Source organism: Malus domestica, chromosome 10 (assembly GCF_042453785.1).
Source record: "Malus domestica chromosome 10, GDT2T_hap1".
Classification (NCBI taxonomy): Eukaryota; Viridiplantae; Streptophyta; class Magnoliopsida; order Rosales; family Rosaceae; genus Malus; species Malus domestica.
In genome coordinates, this window is record NC_091670.1 from 30,500,520 (window position 1) to 30,519,820 (window position 19,301).

Below are 19,301 nucleotides of genomic sequence, written 5' to 3' on the forward strand. Positions count from 1 at the left end.
CGTCACTCTTATGTGACGGCCAGCATGCCTTGACCTCAGTCGGGGTGTGTTAGTTTGGTATCAGAGCCCAGGTTTAGCAGTCTTGTATAATTCTTAAATGTTCTAATCCTTGTGATGTCTTATGTCAGAACTATGCCGCCTCGTAGAGAGCCCCGTCAACCAGCTGAATCTAGTTTCCCTGGTATTGCTCAATTAAGGGAAGCTATAGTTTCTGCCATTCATACAACATTTCGTACTCCCCAGATGACACCTCTTGAGATAGTTCATAATATGAAGTTGACCTACTTCATGGGTAATGAAGGTCATGAGGGGGCAGAAAAATGGCTGAATCATATGGAGAAGACCTTTCAGGTGATGCAGAGTCAGGGGAATCTTCTTCCTGATAGGTGGGTCGAGATAACTACTTTGTTTTTGGGAGAACAGCCTGCATCCTGGTGGAGACATGAGTCTTACGAGATGACCCCAGAAGAGATTGTGGACTGGGGAATATTTAAGGAGCGGTTTCGGAAAAGGTTCATTTCTCCTGCGTATATTGATCTTAAGAAACAGGAGTTTACTCATCTAAGGCAAGGGAAAATGTCTGCTAATGAGTATTACCGAATGTTTACTGATCTGTCGATATATGATCCAGAAATTACTGCTAATCCAGTAGAGACACTTCGCCGTTTCAGTTTGGGGACTAAGAAGAAATGGCGTTCCATAGTGACATTGACTCACTGTGCCTCTTACCAGGAGTTTTATAAGGTTCTACTGAGGATTGAGACCTCAGAGAACATGCCTAGTGAAAGTGAGGATGAGGAAGGAAAGGATGGGGGCTAGAGACGAGATGACAAAGGAAAAGGGCAAGCATGTCAGGGACCCCGCAAGACTCAGAACTTTAAGAGGAGTGGTGGCAGTTCCAACTCTTCTAGCGGGGGATTGAGTACTAATATGCAGAGGAGAGGTGGTAGATTAACTGGAGGTCCGAGGTTCCAGAGACAGAGAGATTTTGGTGGTTCAGGTGGATCCAGTGCTCCCTTATTCCGTAGATGTAGGAGAGGCAATAATGGATGTTTTACTTGTGGACAGATGGGTCATAGGGCTGCTCAATGCCCTCAGAGTCAGCAAAGACCCCAGCAACCTTCATTCCCACCACCTGTACTTACCCAGCAAGCTTCAGGATTTGGTGGTTATACTCAGACTGGACGAGGAGGTACCTACCACCATCAGGGTGATGCCACTCCCTACACCTCAGGACAACATCAGTATTCTCAGAATCCTCAGTATCAGAGTGGGTACCCTCAGTATCAGGGAGGATCTATGTTTTATCAACCACATTCAGTCGGTGAATCTCAGTGGTATCAAAGGGGAACAGCCCCAGCAGTGAGAGATTGCTGCTAGTAGTGCATGATCTTCGAGGCAGTCGGGTCAGCAGAGGCAGGGACGTGATGTTCATGCCAACGGAGGTCGCAGTGGACGACAACAGAACCAGGCACGTATCCACAACATGACACTGCAAGATGCCCAGAATAATCCAGATTTAATCATGGGTACGTTAAATATTCTTGGTCATTTTGCTAGAGTATTGATTGATTGTGTTGCTACACATTCTGTTATTTCTCATACATTTGCTCAAGTGACACAACCTCATCCTACACCTCTAGGGTATGATTTAGAGTTTTCTATGCCTAGAGGGGATAGTTGTTTTGTGGATCGGGTATATCCAGGATGTCCAGTGATCGTAGAGGGTATTATTATGCCAGCTAATCTTATGCCATTGGATATTATGAATTTTGATGTGATTTTGGGCACTGATTGGTTGCACTATAATTGTGACAAGATAGATTGTTATGGGAAGGCAGTCACATTTCATTGTCTTGGATTACCTAAAGTTACATTTGTAGGAGAGCCTAGTGGGGTGAGGCAAGCAAAGAGATTGTTGTCGAAAGGTTGTCAGGGATATTTGGCTCATGTGGTGTTGAACGATGATGCTCATAGCAGTGTGGAGGATGTTCGTGTGGTTAGATATTTTCTGGATGTATTCCCTGAGGATTTGCCTGGATTGCCGCCAAATAAAGAGGTGGAGTTTGTTATTGATCTGCTTCCAGGTACGAATCCTATATCCTTAACTCCTTATAGAATGGCTCCTGCTGAGTTAAGGGAATTAAAAGTGCAGTTACAAGTGTTAGTGGATAAAGGTTTTATTCAGCCGAGTACTTCACCTTGGGGAGCTCTAGTTTTATTTGTAAGGAAGAAAGATGGAACTTTGAGGCTGTGCATCGATTACAGGCAATTGAATCGGGTGACCATTAAAAACCGTTATCCATTGCCTCGTATAGATGATTTATTTGATCAACTCAGAGGTGTCTGTGTATTTTCTAAGATTGACTTAAGGTCGGGATACTATCAGTTGAAGATTAAAAATGAAGATGTCCCTAAAACCGCATTCAGAACTCGATATGGTCATTATGAGTTTCTCATGATGCCATTCGGGTTAACTAATACACCAGCAGCTTTTATGGATTTGATGAATCGAGTATTCCAGCCATATTTGGATAAGTTTGTAATTGTCTTCATTGACGATATTCTGGTATACTCTAAGTCTAAGGCTAAGCATGCTAGAAATTTGAAGTTGGTGCTGAGCAGTTTGAGGGAACACCAACTGCATGCTAAGTTTAGCAAATGTGAATTTTGGTTGAATCAAGTGGCATTTTTGGGACATGTCATTTCTGCTCAAGGCATTCAAGTGGATTCTCAGAAAGTAGCAGCTGTGGAGAATTGAGAGCAATGTCGAATCGTCACTGAAGTACGGAGTTTTCTTGGCCTAGCAGGCTACTATAGATGGTTCGTTAAGGATTTTTCAGTGATTGCTTTGCCATTGACGAGGTTGATGCGAAATGATGTTAAGTTTGAGTGGGATAATAAATGTGAGCAAAGTTTTCAGCAGTTAAAGTACTATCTCACTCATGCTCCGGTTCTAGCACTTCCAGATGATAGCGGTAATTATGAGGTTTATAGTGATGCTTCTTTGAATGGTTTGGGTTGTGTATTAATGCAACATGGTAGGGTAATTGCTTATGCTTCGAGATAGTTGAAACGCCATGAGAAGAATTACCCTACACATGATTTGGAGTTAGCGGCTATCATCTTTGCTTTGAAGATTTGGAGACATTATCTTTATGGTGAGAAATGTAAGATCTTTACAGATAAGAAGAGTCTCTAGTATCTATTTACTCAGAGAGATCTTAATCTTAGACAGCGGAGGTGGATTGAGTTGCTTAATGATTATGATTGCACTATCGAGTATCATCCTAGTCGTGCAAATGTAGTGGCGGATGCACTGAGTAGAAAGACTCCAGCCAGACTTAATGCCATTTATGATTGTCATGTCCCTCTTCTAGCGGATTTGAGGTTCACTGGAATGGAGCTAGGAGTGGAAGATTGAGGAGATGCCTTGCTTGCTAATTTCCAGGTTAGGCCAATTTTAATCGATCGTGTGCTTAAGGCTCAGATGATTGATGAGGAGACCCAGGAAATAATTCAAGCAACAAACCAAGGCAAAAAGAAAGATTTTGAGATTCGAGAAACTGATGGTATGCTTATGTAGGAAAGTAGGATGTATGTGCCGAATAATGCAGAATTAAAGAAAGAAATTTTGGATAAAGCACATATTTCGGCATATGCGATGCATCCAAGAGGCACTAAGATGTATCATACCATTAGACCATTTTATTATTGGCCAGGTATGAAAAGAGAAATTTCCGAATATGTGAGTAGGTGTGAAATTTGCCAACAGGTTAAAGCTGAAAGAAAGAAGCCGTTTGGGTTAATGCAACCACTTCCTGTTCCACAGTGGAAATGGGAAAATATTACTATGGATTTTGTGTACAAGCTCCCTCGTACCCAGAATGGTTATGACGGCATTTGGGTGGTAGTTGATCGGCTTACGAAGTCAGCGCATTTTATTCCAGTGAGGGAGAAGTATTCGTTAAGCTGATTAGCTAAGTTATTTATATCACAGATTGTGAAGTATCATGGTGTGCCAGTTAATATTATCTTGGATAGGGATCCCAAATTTACTTCCAAGCTATGGATAGCATTCCAGGAAACCCTTGGTACGAGATTGCTTTATAGTACGACATATCACCATCAGACAGATGGATAATCTGAGAGGACCATTCAGACATTAAAGGATATGTTGAGATCTTCTGTACTGCAGTTTGGAGATAGTTGGCATGATTGTTTGGATTTGATGGAGTTCGCCTATAACAACAGTTACCATTCGAGCATTGGTATAACACCATTTGAGGCACTTTATGGCAAATCTTGTCGTACGCCTCTATGTTGGTCAGAGGTTGGTGAAAGAGTTTTAGTGGGCCTTGAGATCGTGGATGTGACTACTCAAAATGTTCAGGTAATTAAGTCTAACCTGAAAGCAGCCCAAGATTGACAAAAGAGCTTAGCTGACAAGCATGCCATTGATCGGAAGTATGATGTAGGCGATTGGGTATTTCTGAAGCTATCACCTTGGAAAGGTGTTGTACGATTTGGAAAGAAAGGAAAATTGAGTCCTAGGTACATTGGGCCATATTCGATCACCGAGCAAGTCGGTAAGGTTGCTTACAGGCTTGAGCTGCCTTAAGAGTTGTCAAAGGTGCATGATGTATTTCATGTTTCGATGCTTCGACATTATGTATCAGATCCTCGATGCTTCGACATTATGTATCAGATCCTTCACATGTGATTCCTCCTCAACCTTTATAAATCAATTCGAACTTGACTTATGATGAGGAACCAGTGAATTTGTTGGATTGGAAGGATAGAGAACTGAGGAACCAGACAGTTCGTTTAGTGCAAGTGTTATGGAGAAATCATTCTGTGGAAGAAGCTACTTGGGAGACAGAGGATCGAATGAAAGAGATGTATCCACGTTTGTTTTATGATTATTAATGGATGTATTTGTTATGTATAATTTCTAGGCCGAAATTTTATAAGGTGGGGAGATTGTCACAGCCCGTTCAGAGGATTAATTATCGTGATTATGAAAGGATGAATTTACCCTTAGGCGTTGGAGGTGTGTTGGTGTTTTGGATTAAGAAATTAGGTCAATTGGTTCTATTCCTAACTAATTGGACCCAATTAGAATTAAAAGATTAGAGAAGTGTGATTGGTGTGCATGTTTGGACCACACACATCCATACCTTTTTCTCTTTCATTCCCTCGTGCTCTCTCTCTTCTCTCTTTCAGTTTCACTCTCTCTCTCTCTCTCGACATTGTGTACGTACAACGCCAAAACCTCTGCAAACACTACAGATCGAAGTGGAAAATGGCACCATTGTGTTCGTGAAGCTTAGACAAACACATCCATACCATTTTCAGGTAAGGACATCTTCGTTTTCACGTGAAAACACTAACCCCGAATGAGGTACTGTTCATGCAAAAACTTATGGCTTGTTTTTATGGAATTTGAAGCTTATAAGAAGCTTTGTGAGGTCCTTAGGAGGCTAGGGATAATTCGTTTGAGGATTTTGGAAGTCGGAAAGTGGAGATCGACACGTTTTAAATTTGGCTGGAAAGTCGAGGTAATTTCTGACGTGTTCTCGTAAATTTCAAGGACCCAAATTGTTATATCGTGTTTCTACTTGTCCTTAGCTTCATTTTGGTTTAAATTTCATAAGTTTTGGTGAAGAAATGAGTGAGAACAAGGGTTTTAAAGTTTTACCCAGTTTTCCGGCGACAGGCGACTCGTCGGAGAAGATGACGGCATATTCTGTCAGTTTGGACGGAATATGCTGACGCCGTCAATCAATTCTAACAAAATTTGTTAGGTTTAACGGAATATTCCCTAACAGTGGTTAGGGAATCTATCAGGTTTGTGCCGCGCGTGAGGGCGGTTTTACCGTGCTCTTGCCGGCGCGTGGGAGGTCCAAAAATAATTCTAAAAATATGGGGATGATCATGAGGTTGTGTAGATCACTGTGGTATATTCATATACCTATTTTGAGTAATGTATGAGAAGTTATTAGCTAGTATTGCCTATGTGCTTTAAAAATAACGTTTTTATAGTTAATTCGCATATAGGTGAAGCTTATCCCGAGGAAGAACGTATTCACGGGCGACTCGGGGGCTACGACCCTTTGACATATCAGTGAGTGGGCTTTTGTTTCCAGTATATATTTATATACTTGATATATTTCCCATAAATGTTTTTTTTTAAGCAAAGTTTGCTTTGAAATAATATGCCAAATGCTTCTGTATTTTGAATATGCATTGCATGGTTGCATATATATATAAATGTGGTGTTGTGGAGGCACATGTGAGTTCAGGTAAGTTATGTTTGGTTGTGAATCATCGATGATGTGATATGTGATATGTGATTAAGTAATGTTGAGCTCATAAAGCTGCACCTAGAGTGATTGTGAAATAGCTAGAGATATGAGGTATAGGCCTGTTATTTACGTCACTTCCCACATTATATGCTCATATTTGATCCAACTTAAGTGCACAGTCTTGTCGTATAGACCTTATTCATGGTTCCGACTCGTAGATGACTGACGATTTATCGCTGGGCTATTATGAGAGAATATAATTGGGCATAATTATATTTCACCCAATCTTGTCGTACATACCCTCTTTAGTGGTTCCGACTTATGTGCAGTATGTTGCCGTATAGGTCATTGCAATGACTCCGGCCAGATTGACTTTTGAGCTATGAATTCAGCCGTACAGACTACCTCAAGGGTTCTGGCTAACATATCATATTTCTATGAAATCATTCTTACCTGGATTGTTTACTTTGTTATATTTTGGCATGGCATACATATGAATATGATTATGTGAAGCATGAATTGAGTTGATATATTTCATATCTAATTATGTATATGCTTATACTCTGATTATGGGAAAAATTATACATGTTTTACAGTGAGGGGTTAGTATATTGATGAATAAATTGATTTTGTAAAACATTTGTTGTTGCCCACTCACGTTTTCTGTTTTGCGCCCCTTTAGGTTTTAAGTAAGCTTGCTGTCGGTGGCTCGGGTTCGTCGACAGTTCTGACCTATCTGAATAATAGTAGGACATTTCTGGTACTGTGTAACTAGTACTTGTCTTACTGGACTGCACCTAGACTTTATGCTCTAATTAGGAGTGTTCACTGTTGTAACTAACTCCTATCACTTTCGTTTAGTAGTGCACTCTAGTAATTTGGTTTTTAATTATTCGTATATTTGCTATCTTTATCGCTTCCGTATTGTGCACATGACTACGTCACTCTTGCGTGACGGCCAGAATGCCTTGACCTCGGTCGGGGTGTGTCAAAAATGTTTTGAGATAATGAGTAGCACAAATGTTAGTTTTATATGAATTTGAAGATTTCAAGCACGATATATTATTAGAAGCAGAAGATGAAGAAATATATACTTATGGCAAAATCAATATCATACATCAATCGTATTGGAGCCCCAAAATTTCCAAGCAAAAGCTGTAAAAATATACTACAAAATCAAAGAAGATTGTGAAAAAGAAGCAGAGATAGAAGTCAGAGATGAACAATACTAGAATAACTTGACAGTAATAAGAACTGCACGACATCAACAAAATGATGGAAACATAGAGGAGGTCACAGCAGATAATCAAAAGATGAAAAAGCAGCACAATAATGCAACAAGTGGAGAATATTTCATAGTATCACCATGTAAAGTTACATACAATAATTCAAGCATCAAACAAAAATATAAACATAATTGTGAAACATGCCAAGATGAATGGAATAATGGCACAAGAGTAAATACACTTGCATCTTTGTACCGTAGAGATTTTTCAAATAAGAAAATATTGTGTGCTAAACATAATTACACACATAAAAAAAAACATAACTATTATCCCAGAATATAACTCAATGGTAAGTAACCCCATCCCTAGACTTGACATTCGTGTTGTGTTTTTCGTGTTCGTGTCATTTTCGTGTCATATTTGATATCTTAACGGGTTGTGTCGTGTAACACCTGTTAAAATAAACGGGTAAAATAACTCGACCCGAAATCGACCCGATAATATTAACATGTACTATGACCCGACCCGTTATCCGTTAAGGAAAATATATTTTAAACCAATAAATAATCAAATGAAAAACATAATACTTAATAAGTATATACATACCATATTGTCACATCCAAAAAATAATAACGTATTTAAGTAAAGTCTTTAATAGTTTTTTAATTAATGTAGAAGTGTAAAAAATATAAAATATATATATAAACGCTCGTAATGACAAGTTTTACAACTTTCATGAAGAGCTTAACTTCGAAATTCGCCACTATAATCATATAAATCATAGATCAAAATTTAACCATTGATTGTTGTTTACATTTACTCTTCATTGTTCTCGTCAAATTTTGTTTTTTTCAGATTTTGTTTTTTGAAAACATGATTTATTAGAGGATGCATGAAGATGAACCGTTTGGATCGTTGATATTATATTCAAAGTTTTACGGTTAGTGAAAATATTGCTTGATGTTTATAAAGTTTCTACAAACTATATTACATCGACTCATATTTCATTTAATCATAAATATCGAAACGTGATATCAAAGATCTGAACCGTTCATCTTCTTACATCCGCTAGATGATGATGTTTTCAAAAAAGAAAATTTTAAAAATGAAATTTAGTAAGAAGAATAAATCGTAAATGACAATCGACGGTTAAATATAAATTTAAGGTTTATGGATTATAGTGTTGGGCTTTGAAGCTGACCCTTCATGAAAGTTGTAAAGCTTGTCACTACGAGTGATTGTATATTTTTTTTTTTACATTTTTGCACTTCTACAATAATTATTGTTAATTTTATTAATTTTGTCCTCAAATAAAAAACATTATTCATGAGGGTTTGGAGGATTTTAAAAATTTAAACAATAATGTAAGTGTAACCATTATCTACTCGTGGAGGAATAACGATGAATCATGAGTGTTTATATATTCTTTCATATTTTTCATACTTATATGTATGTCTTCATAGTTATTGCCTATTCAAATACGATACTAGTTTATTTTAATTTTGGACAACAACATGTTAAGTAAAATTTATCCTAGTAATGATACTAAGGAACTCTCTTAATAAAAATAAATAATGACTAAAACTTTTTTTTTTTTAAACTTATATAGAATAATAATACAAAACTATATATTTAATATAGAATATATTGTATATATTAATATGGCTATTGTATTTTATAATCAATCTTTTAGTAATTAAACTTTAAAATTATCAAAATAATATTTTTCTTAACGGGTCGAAACGGGTTAACCACGTGTTACCTGCGTGTATACCTGTTAAGAACCCGTTATTAATGGGTTCATAACGGGTCACCCGATAATGACCTGATTAGTTATCGTGTTGACCAAAAACCCGTTATTTTCGTGTCGTGTCAGAAAATGCCGGTCTACCCATCCCTTGTGGATAAATTTGAGGGAATAATCAACTGCCAATCCACGTGTTACTAAACTGTAACCTTTTAGACACTTTACAAAAACTGCATGTCCAAAAAAACCATTAACTCAACACCCACTCGGACTCCGAAGAGGAAGAAATGACCAGGCCCGCCTTCGACCCACCTACAAATCATAGAGGCTCTTCCTCTTCTCCAAAACCCTAATCGCCCTCCGCCAGACCCACCACTGCACCAACCTCTCTCACCTCATTTGTGTCTTCCTCCAAGGCCCATATGTCACCGCCCCTTACCTCTTCGACCTTCGAACCCTAGCCTGGTGCCCCCTTTCGCCAATGCCCTGCAACCCTCACGTCTACGACTTCAGCAACTTTACCTCCCTCTTCGTTGGACCCCACCTTTACATAATCGGCGACTCTCTCTTCGACACTCGCTCATTTCCGATTGACCGCCCTTCCCCGTCCTCCGTCGTATTTCTGTTCGACTTCAGCACTTCCTCGCCCCGATGCACCGTGCGTAAGTTTTTCCTGCACTGCGGTTCCAAAATTGGGAGAGATTTTCGTCACCGGTGGCGGATCCCGGTACACTTTGTTCAGTGCAGCTGGAAGTCGAACAAGCTCGGTGGAGCGGTATTGTTGAGTTTTGGTTTCAATATTTGTTGTCTATTTCATTATGAAGATTACAAGAGAGTGAAGGCAACTCTTATAGAGAGCCAAAAGAAAGCTACAATAGATTGTAGGATAACTACACAAACACAATCCCTAAAATCTGCCATAACAAGTGGAAAAGCGAAAACCAAATTACAAGTAAAGAAGTTTTTACAAGCAACTAAGAAAGGTTGATGTAAGGTGAATGACAAGCTATGGAAAGTGATTGGTGAATGACAAGCTATGGAGAAAGGTTGATGTAAGGTGAATGATAATTTATGGAAAGTGATTAGTGAATGACAAGCTATGGAGAAAGGTTGATGTAAGGTGAATGACAAGCATGGAGAAAGGTTGATGTAAGGTGAATGACAAGCTATGGTGAGGATGACAACTCATACATACAACCTATTTATACTTTCAATACACCCGCTCAAGCTGGATCAAGGGGATTGATTCATCCAAGCTTGCACAACAAACGCTGAAACTGAGTAGAGTCTAGTGCTTTTGTGAATAAATCAGCAAGTTGATCGTGGCTACATGTGAACACGGTGTCTATCACCTTGGATTGAACTTGAGCACGAATATAATGGCAGTCAACTTCAATATGTTTGGTCCTTTCATGGAATACTGGATTAGAGGCAATATGCATGGCAGCTTCGTTATCATAATTCAAGGACATAGGTGTCATGCTTGTGAATTCGAGCTCGGAAAGAAGACCTTTCAACCATATGAGTTCACAGGCTGTTGCTGCCATAGCCCTATACTCAGCTTCGACACTAGATCGAGGAATAACAGTTTGTTTCTTGCTCTTCCAAGTGACAAGGTTCCCTCCAACAAATGTGCAAAAACCTGTTGTGGATTTTCGATCAAGGGCATTTCCAGCCCAGTCAGCATCTGTGTAGGCCAAGATGTGATTTGATCCATTATTCTTCATAATTATCCCCCTTCCTACTGAGCCCTTGAGATATCGAAGTATTCTCTTGACGATTTCCCAGTGAACTAGAGTAGGACAGTGCATGAATTGATTGGCTAGGCTAACTGAATATCAGATATCAGGCCTAGTAATGGTGAGATAAATAAGTTTCCCAACCATTCGCTGATAAACACTAGGGTCCGAAAGAGGTTCACCTTTTTCATGCCACTGAAGTTTGCTAGCTAGGGGTGTCCGAGCTGGTTTACATTCCATCATGTTAGCTTCATCTAGAAGATCGAGAACATACTTTCTTTGATTCAAGAAAAATCCCTTTGAAGAGGTATCTACCTTAATTCCAAGAAAGTATTTCAAGGGCCCTAAGTCTTTAATGGCAAATTTTTGGTGAAGTGACTGTTTAAGCGTCTTGATTTCACTTATATTGTCACCTGTAATAATTAGGTCGTCAACATATATAAGCACAACCAATTTGCCAGTAATACTACTTCGAACAAACAAAGAAGAGTCATCATGACTCCTTTTGAACCCTGCAGCTTCAAGGACTGAACTAAGCTTCGAATACCAAGCTCGATGGGACTGTTTGAGACCATATATGGCTTTGTGAAGTCTGCAGACCTTGTTGGGTTCATTTTCTCTTGGATGACCAGGAGGCAACTTCATGTACACTTCTTCTTCAAGATCACCATGAAGAAATGCATTCTTCACATCCATTTGGAATAAGGGCCATGCATTATTGACTGCCACATACAACAATACCCTTACTGTGTTCATTTTGGCAACATGAGCAAAGGTCTCCTTATAGTCAATACCATAGGTTTGAGTAACTTAAGCTACTAACCGTGCCTTGTGTCTTTCAATGCTTCCATTGAAGTTGAATTTGGTCTTATATATCCACTTACTTCCCACGACCTTCTTGCCATTTGGAAGATCCACCACACTCCATGTCTGGTTGTCATTCAGAGCTTGAAGCTCTTTTATCATAGCATCTTGCCACTCAGGCATGCATGTGGCTTCATGAAAATTCCTTGGTTCGAAAGTGTGGGACAATTTGTTAAGGAAAGAAGTATGAGAAGATGAAAATCCGTGATAAGAAATGGCTGCAGAGATAGGATGCCTTGCAGTGTAAGTAACATACTCTTATAACCTCACTGATGGATGTCTATCTCGTGTAGGATTTCTTCTTGGTGTACTTATAGCTTGCTGATTTAGTTGAGCTTCTGATGGTCCAGAGAAGCTTGGCACTGCATCAATTACACTCTAAGTGAGTTGAGAATTATCAGTGTTGATATGAGCATGAGTGACTTCATGAATTTCTGTTGGAATTGGTAGTGGAAATAGGTCCATAAGATTTTCCATATTTGCATTAGTCTCTAACCCTTTGTGGAAATAAGGTGAATATTCATCAAATCGCACATCTCTAGAAACTGTCAGCTTCCCCGTGTTAGGGTTGTACACTTTGTAACCCTTTTAAGAACTGGCATATCCCATAAACACACATTTGGCAGCTCGAAGGTTGAGTTTGTCATGATGGAGAGCTTGAATGTGCACATAACAAGTACAACTAAAGGTCCTGAGGTGAGACAAGTTTATAGGCCTGCCCTTCATGACTTCAAAAGGAGATTTAGCATTCAACACTTGAGTTAGCAGTCTATTAATGATGTATGTGGCAGTGAGTAGGGCTTGAGACCAAAATTTCTTAGGAACATTCATTTGGATCATAAGTGATCGAGTCTTCTCCAATAAGTCTCGATTCTTTCTCTCTGCCACACCATTTTGTTGTGGTGTACCAACACAGCTAGTTTGATGCAAAATGCCATGATTGCTCAAGTAATTACTCATGTTATTGGAAGTGTACTCGGTACCATTATCTGATCTTAACATATATAACTTAGATGAAAACTGCTTGGTGATTAGGTTGTGAAAGTCCTTAAAAGCATCAAACAAATCACTTTTAAGTTTTAAAAGATACAACCAGGTTACTCTAGAATAGTCATCAATAAATGTAACATAATATCTATACCCATCAAAGGATTCTACACAAGAAGGACCCCAAATATCAGAGTGAACAAGCTCAAAAAGTTTACTAGTTCTAGAATTAGAGGAAACAAAAGGAAGTCTTGACAAGTTTCACACTCCAGTGTGTTCTTACAAAAAAAGGGAAACAACTTGGTCATCACATGTTCTGAGGGATGGGTAAGGCGTTGATGCCAGAGTTGGTGTTCCTAAACTTGACTTAAGTTGACACTGAGCTTTTTGACAAAATTGGACTCATTTGAGAGATAGTAGAGTCCATTCAAGAAGAACCCTTCACCAATCTTCTTCTGAGTAACTCGGTCCTGAAACACAACATTGTGAGGGGAAAATATGGCAAGACAGTCTAAGGTTTTTGTGATTTTTCCTATTGACAAGAGCTGAAAAGGAAAAGAAGGTACATAGAGAGCAGTGGAATCAGTATGCTCACTTAGCAATCTAATCTTTCCTTTCCCTAGAATAGGTTCCCCTTTCCCATTTGCAACAGATATATGAATTGGATCAATAGTTCTTTGAAAATCATGGAGACTAGAGGGTTTATTAGTTATATGATCAGTGGCACCAGAGTCAATAATCCAAAAATCATGTGTAACATTAGCATTAAGAGCAGTGGAAATGGCACTGATAATACTTGGAATATTGCCTTTCGATGTGTTCTCCGAGTCAGCCAAGAATCTAGCAAATTTCCCTAGCATTGCAGTAGGATTTTTAGGTGTCATTTCATCAGGTTCAGTGCTTCTTTGCTTCTTTTGAAGAAAAACAGCAAACTCGTTGATCAAGGACATAGGATTTGTTGAGAAATTGGTCATCCCATTAGTTGAGGAACAAGCTGAATGAAATGCTTTTGGAGTGACTCCACCCTTCCCATCTTTGATCATCCTGCCTTCCCTATCAAACTTAGGCTTTAACTCCGGATGAAGAATCCAACATTTTTCTCTCAAATTTCCCTTCATGTTGCAATAAGAACATTTCCAGTCTGCTTTCTTGCCAAGCACCCTATCACCAGTTGCTTTGTGATTTGTCGTGAAAACCCTAGCTTCAGAGTTGGATTTGGGCTCAATGTTCATCACTCTTTGTCGAGTTTCCTCTCTCTGGACTACTTGACACACACTGGTAAAAGATGGCAGCTCTTGAGTCATTAACAAGTGACTACGCGAGTCTTGATACTCCGCTCCCAAGCTTGCTAAGAGTTGAAACACCTTGTCTTCATTAGCCCTCTTGAGTAGCACAATGGAATCAGTCGTGTGTGGATGATACATATCGAGTTCATTCCACATGGATTTCATACTTCCAATGTGTTGAACAAATGAGTGATCACCTTGCTTTAAACTAGCCACACTCTTCTTTAGTTGAAAGATGCGAACTGAGTTGTTTTGGCTACCATACATATCTTTGACAGACTCCCATAGGAGAAGGGAAGACTCTGAGTAGCTGAAAAGCTCAGACAGTTTTGGCTCCATGAAGTTAAGTAACCAGAACATGACCAGCTGATCAGTAGCATGCCATGCATCGTAAGTTGGTGAAGTGGATTCTTGGGGCTCAGAGCTTCCATTGATAAACCCTAGCTTCAATCTTCCTCCTAGAGCAAGTGACACAGCTCTTGACCAAGGAAGATAGTTGAACTCGTTCAGTAGCACCGAGCAAAGTCGTTGATTTGGATTGTTCTCAACCCCTTGGGTTAAGTTTGGGGAAGAGGATGAGGCACTGTCGGCACTAGACATATTTTCTTCTGCCATCTCTATCGATGATGAGCAATTGAAGAAGTAAAAAAAAAAATGAACAGAGTCAGGACCTTATGGTTCCTGCTCTGATACTATGTTGAGTTTTGGTTTCAATATTTGTTGTATATTTCATTATGAAGATTACAAGAGAGTGAAGGCAACTCTTATAGAGAGCCAAAAGAAAGCTACAATAGATTGTAGGATAACTACACAAACACAATCCCTAAAATATGCCATAACAAGTGGAAAAGAAAAAACCAAATTACAAGTAAAGAAGTTTTTACAAGCAACTAAGAAAGGTTGATGTAAGGTGAATGGCAAGCTATGGAAAGTGATTGGTGAATGACAAGCTATGGAGAAAGGTTGATGTAAGGTGAATGATAAGCTATGGAAAGTGATTGGTGAATGACAAGCTATGGAGAAAGGTTGATGTAAGGTGAATGACAAGCATGGAGAAAGGTTGATGTAAGGTGAATGACAAGTTATGGTGAGGATGACAACTCATACATACAACCTATTTATACTTTCAATAGGTATGATATTAGGAGAAATGAATGGGTTGCAATGGATGGGTTGCCAGGTTCTCGGGTCGGGTGAACGAGGTTCTTAGTTGGCGACAGTGAGAAGAGGGAGTTTTGGGTTATGGGTGGGTACGACGAGTCCAGAATAATATCAAGGGTTTTTCCTGTGGATGAACATTACAGAGACGCTGTGGTGACGGAATTGAAGAATGGGAATGGTGGCTGTAGGTGGAGAGAGGTTGGGGATATGTGGGAAGCAGGGGAGAGGGTGAGACTGGGCAAAATTGTTGTCGTTGAAGATGGCGATGATTGTGGTGGACCTGCTGCCTTCATGCTTGATCAAAATGTTATATTCAAGTAGTTTTTCCATTTTCTTTAGTTTTTGTGTTTGAGCTTGGTCTTGAAGTAACATTGTTTGTTATGTTCAGCTAGTGACGGTTGGTTCCAACTAGATTGAGATTATTCATGCTAATCTAAGGTTAGTGTCAGCATTAAATATCTCTATGACTCTCCAAGTTGAAGTTTTTTTGTTCTGCATTGTGAGCATCATTATGGGATGTCAATTGAGTTCTGTTTAATGGGTATTTTCGAATGAACTAAAAGTGTGATTGAGATAGGGATACTTGGTGCTGCCTCATGTTCTGGTGTATAGATGCGTATTACATTTTCTTAGACCTCACTAGGTGCGGAATTTATCTTTATTGATTAACGGAATTTTGACTGAGAGGTGTGCCAAAAACTTGTCTTTTCCATAATTTGGGATATAGGGTTCGAAATGCTAGTGTGACTAGATCATACGAGGAATCAGCATGTAGAGTTGCTAAGATGGTCTAGACCAGAGCAAGTACCCACTCAGGGACATTCCTAAAAAAGTTTGTTGTGAATGGAGCGATGAAATTAGTGTTGGAGTTTGGTGGCTTAGATTAGAGCCACATTTGAGTCCCACATTGGCTAGGGGAAGAGTCGTGTAGTGCTTTATAAGCAATGCCACCACACACACATACTGTCGAGGCCTTTTGGCAAAACCCATACCCTTTACTTCCGGTTGGCTAAAGTGAGGGGAATATCGGCAATACCGACTTGTGTGTGTGGGACCCACTTCCGCACAACAATTGGTATTAAAGCCCAGGCAACACTTGGGATTGGTGGCATACACAATATTTAAAGTTGAAGAGCCCATTTGGAATTTGGTGCATGTGGTCAAGGTGGAGCTCTCTTTGCATTTGGATCGTGAGACATCAATTTGGAGATGGCTCAAATCATGCCAAGGTGGAGATTGTTGGAGTTTGGTGGCTTAGATTAGAGCCACATTTGAGTCCCACATTGGCTAGAGGAAGAGTCGTGTAGTGCTTTATAAGCAATGGTACGACACACACATATTATCAAGGCCTTTTGGTAAAATCCCATACCCATTGCTTCCGGGTGGCTAAAGTGAGGGAAGTATCGGCAATACTAACTTGTGTGTGTGGGACTTGTTGGCGACTCGTCTGTTGGCAACCTGTTGTTATGGGTTTCCGCACAATAATTAGGGTATAAGAGATTGGATTGAGTTGGCCATTGTTTCCTTGCACCATGGGCAAAACATGTGTTTGTGTGTGCGCGCGCGCGAATGTGAGAGAGAGTGATCTGGCTGAAAGTATCCAAATTCGCTTTGATTTTGAATCCTAATGTGCTAATAGTAGCTCTTGATGATTTTTGTTAGAATATCCGAGCTTTTTGGATTGGTGGAAGTTGTTAGGTGGCTTTGGTCGTATATGATATGATATATGACTCCACTTTAGTTTTGTGCTTGGATTTTTTTGGAATGAAACAACTAGGAGAGGGGAAGGTCGTGAACTTACTCTGATTTGGCATGATTTCGTTAGTACTTATACTATGCACCATAAGGAGAATGCAGAAGGCTCAGCTTGAAATCTTCATGTGTTCATTTATATTGAATTAAGGGCTTGTTTACTTATCAATAATGGGAAAATAAGGATTCACTTAACTATGGAATGCAAAAATTTAAGGAAAGGGAATTGAATTAACACTCAAATTGCTGAAATTGGGTTGTTCCATTACATATTTTAGATAATCCATTACTGATTACATGCAAGTAGATGCGGGGAAGTCATGAAGGGAACCCATTCCCTTTCTTTTCATCCCCATTACAGATAAACAACCCTAAGAATAACTTATTATTCTGTTTACAGAAAAGTTCCAAAGTTTCATCATTTGAGGGATATGCGATGACTTAATTTGGATGGTTATGCTAATTTAAATTTATGGCTTAAATGACACAGGTTCTACCGACACATAACGCTTTGATGTTTTATATTACTTTTCTATTGCGGTTTACACGGGGGAAATTCTTGTTTACCATTCTTATGCAATATATAAAAAATGTTGAGAGATGCATGGTTTTATGGGATTATCAGTAGTTTAGTACGAGTAATTCTATTATATGGGATCACATTCTTTTAAGTTCACCTTTGTGTATGCTTATTGATGTCTTTTTGGACATATGCATCTGCCCTAATTTATGTCCTTTGAATTTCTTTCTCGTCATTATTAATTTGATCTTTAAGTGATAATTTTATGGAAGTTTTTGCTTATGTTGCTTCCACATAATATGTACTGCAGATATGACATGGCTTCAAACCGTTGGTGTAAGGAGTCGCGTATACCAAGACAGGCCCCATGCAACTCAGCATTAGATTCGTTGTATTGGATGGAGAGTTGCATGTAATAACCCTTTTGAAGGCAGTCGAGCCAGCAGAAATCCGCAGGTCGCGATTGCATACGAGAGCTGGCACACTTTACGTCCAAATATACCATCCTAAGAAGAAGACATGGAGATCTATCATAACAAAGTCACCTTTCCATTACAGCTTGGATTTCAATACTGCAGTTATGAGCACCATTTGCTTGTGAATCTCGATTCTTATTGCTTGTACTTGTGTTGATAATTGTACCGATTGATGTGCAGCGCTGTCTATTGGTTCTTCGGGGTCATTGCTGTTAGAGATTTCAATAATAATAATTATTATTATTATTAATATATATATATATATATATATATATTAATATATAATATTTATGAATATATAAATATATAAATATATATGACCTAGTGCTGGTGCCATCCGCAGCATGCATGCGGCAATATGTATTGAAAGGTTGGATTTAATTCAACCTTGTACCTTTTGGTTGAATTACAACTTTTGGTTAAAAGATATGATGTTTACTCAAATTGTATGAGTAGAATTAAAGGATATAATTAGTCAATATTTATTTTCTGAAAATTCTAAATAGAACACATGTCTTTTGGGTCAACACTATTAAGAAGAGTTGTGTGTCTTCAACTAAAATGAAATGGCTCGATGAACGGGTACTTTGATGTCTATAAATACATGTTGTGGTATAATGTTTCATACATAATTCATTCAGAAATTTGTTGTCTACATAATTTCTTTGCTCTCTTTTCTCTACGCATCACATTCATACAATTTCTTTCTAGTTATTTCTAAGGGAATATAATTCGGTTTTGCTAATCGAATATTCCATACTTTGTTGTATCCTGGAAGTGATTTGCCAAGAACCCTTTAGCAAACTCATTCGAGTGGGGGCAAATAACACTTTAAGGAAACGATTCAAGTCGTACCTCAAAGTCATTATTCAGATTATTCTCCATATTTCTATATTTAATCTAAAAATTGCTGCTAGCATATTTGTCTAGTCCAAATGTACAGCAGACCGAGATAAATACTTTACCCGTGTTAAGATTGAATTCATGAGTTACATATATTTGTATCATTTACTTTTCCAGAGAACAGGCATAGATATGTATTATATACACATATATATGTATAGATGTGTTATATAGCTTTGTTGCTTGTGCACTAATCAATCTTTACCGGTGTCATTTTTCGTTTAAGTTGATTTGTTTAGTATGATTTTTAAGTCCGGTTCCCGGGTCTGTGTTGTCACCGAGTAATACTTTTCATCTAAGGACAGAGTCGGACTCTCTCCTTTGCTCCCATT

At 38.8% G+C, this 19,301-nt stretch overlaps 1 pseudogene; it reads left to right on the forward strand.

Moving 5' to 3' along the window:
• Nucleotides 1-3,490: 3,490 nt before the first annotated feature.
• On the forward strand, nucleotides 3,491-18,249 carry LOC114827445 (F-box/kelch-repeat protein OR23-like; annotated as a pseudogene).
• Nucleotides 18,250-19,301: the final 1,052 nt, after the last annotated feature.